Source organism: Rutidosis leptorrhynchoides, chromosome 3 (genome assembly GCF_046630445.1).
Source record: "Rutidosis leptorrhynchoides isolate AG116_Rl617_1_P2 chromosome 3, CSIRO_AGI_Rlap_v1, whole genome shotgun sequence".
Taxonomy (NCBI): domain Eukaryota; kingdom Viridiplantae; phylum Streptophyta; class Magnoliopsida; order Asterales; family Asteraceae; genus Rutidosis; species Rutidosis leptorrhynchoides.
In genome coordinates this window covers 338058686-338060958 of record NC_092335.1, presented here as the reverse complement: position 1 = coordinate 338060958, position 2273 = coordinate 338058686, and the positions used below count along the sequence as shown (strand labels likewise).

General features: G+C 35.1%; 1 non-coding gene across 1 annotated transcript; it reads right to left on the bottom strand.

The window, feature by feature from the left end:
• Positions 1–408: 408 nt before the first annotated feature.
• LOC139903481 (small nucleolar RNA R71) lies at positions 409–515 on the bottom strand. Its single transcript, XR_011778298.1, has one exon. It is a non-coding gene; the product is annotated as a small nucleolar RNA R71 (small nucleolar RNA).
• Between the last annotated feature and the right edge of the window lie 1758 nt (positions 516–2273).

Below are 2273 nucleotides of genomic sequence, written 5' to 3'. Positions count from 1 at the left end.
TGGTCAATTGTCTATATGAAACATATTTCAATTAATCAAGTCTTAATAAGTTTGATTGCTTAACATGTTGGAAACGTTTAATCATGTAAATATCAATCTCAATTAATATATATAAACATGGAAAAGTTCGGGTCACTACAAATTCTACATATGGTGACTAATCAATGCCAATTTAGTGGTGCGCGGAAGGAAGATCCAAATGAACATCTTCGTACCTTTAATAGGATCTGCACACTATTTAAAATAATAGAAGTTGAGGATGAACAGATATATCTCATGTTATTTCCCTGGACTTTAAAGGGAGAAGCCAAAGATTGGTTGGAATCGTTACCTGAAGGGGCGATCGATACATGGGACGTTTTAGTTGAAAAATTTCTTAAACAATTCTTTCCGGCATCTAAAGCCGTAAGACTTCAAGGAGAAATTGTTACGTTCACACAGAAGCCAAATGAAACTCTATATGAGGCGTGGACAAGATTTGGAAAGTTATTAAGAGAATGTCCACAACATAGTTTAGATACCTGTCAAATAGTACAAATATTCTACCAAGGATGCGACATCACTACAAGGAAAGACATAGATATTGCAGCTGGTGGTTCCATTATGAAGAAAACCGAAACTGATACTTACAAAATTATTGATAACACTGCTTCCCACTCACATGAGTGGCACCAAGAAAAAGATATCGTTAGATCATCTAAAGCAGCTAGAGCCGATTCTAGCCATGACTTAGATTCCATTTCTGCAAAGATAAATGCTGTCGAGAGACGAATGGAAAAGATGACTAAAAATATCCACTAAATACGAATTAGTTGTGAGCAGTGTGGAGGACCACATTTGACAAAAGATTGTCTTAGTATTGAATTAACAATGGAACAAAGAGAGAATATTTCATACATAAACCAAAGGCCTGGAAATAATTATCAGAATAATTATCAACCGCCAAGACCGATTTACAATCAAAATCAGAATTATAACCGAAATATTCCATACAACAACCAACAAGGTCCTAGCAATCAACAAGTATCCAATAATACTTACAACCAGCAAAGACCTAATTTTCAAAACAAACCCACAAACCGATGATAAAAAGCCGAATTTAGAAGATATGATGACGAAGCTAGTTGAAACTCAAATGCAGTTTTTCACATCTCAGAAACAAACTAATGAACAAAATGCTCAAGCATTTAGAAATCAACAAGCTTCTATTCAAAATTTGGAACAAGAAGTAAGTAACCTAGTAAGGTTAATAGGTGAAAGAAAACCGGGAAGTTTACCTAGTAATACAAATGCTAACCCCCGGAATGAAACAGCTAAAGCCATTACCACAAGAAGTGGTACAACACTTAAACCACCTGAAATACCTGTAACTTCTGATGAAGCTATTCCTACTCCACAAGAACCACAACCTGAACAAGATAAGGAAAAAGAACCGGTAGTTGAAAAGGTTAATGAAGATAACACAGCCAAGGATAAACCTTATGTTAAACCATACCAACCACCACTTCCTTACCCAGGTAAAATGAAAAAAGAGAAACTTGAAGCCGAGCAATCCAAATTCTTGGATATGTTTAAACAGATAAATGTAAATCTTCCTTTCATTGATGTGATTTCAGGAATGCCTAGATATGCTAAATTTCTGAAAGATCTAATCTCGAATAGAAAGAAAATGGAAGAACTCTCGGCTGTTACTATGAATGCTAATTGTTCAGCAGTGCTGTTGAATAAGATACCAAAAAAACTATCTGATCCAGGAATTTTCACAATTCCATGTTTTCTGGGTAGTCTTAGTTCAATAGAAGCATTGACAGACTTAGGTGCTAGTATAAATTTAATGCCGTTTTCACTATACACTAAACTAGACCTTGGAGAATTGAAACCAATAAGAATAAGCATACAACTAGCCGATCGATCAATAAAATATCCTAGAGGGATAATGGAGAATATGCTAGTTAAAGTTGGTACTTTAGTATTTTCAGTAGATTTTGTTGTTCTGGACATGGAAGAAGATTCTCAAGTTCCTCTCATATTAGGAAGACCATTCTTAAACACGGCTAAAGCAATGATAGACGTGTTCGGTAAGAAATTGACCCTAAGTATAGAGGACGAGAGTGTTACCTTTTCAGTTGATAGAGCAATGCAACAACCGCAATCTGCAGATGATACATGTTATTATATTCAAACTATAGATTCACATGCAGAATTATTAGAAGAATTTCCAGAATTACAAGGAACAGGAGAATGTTCTTTAGGAGAAGGTAATGAACCAATTG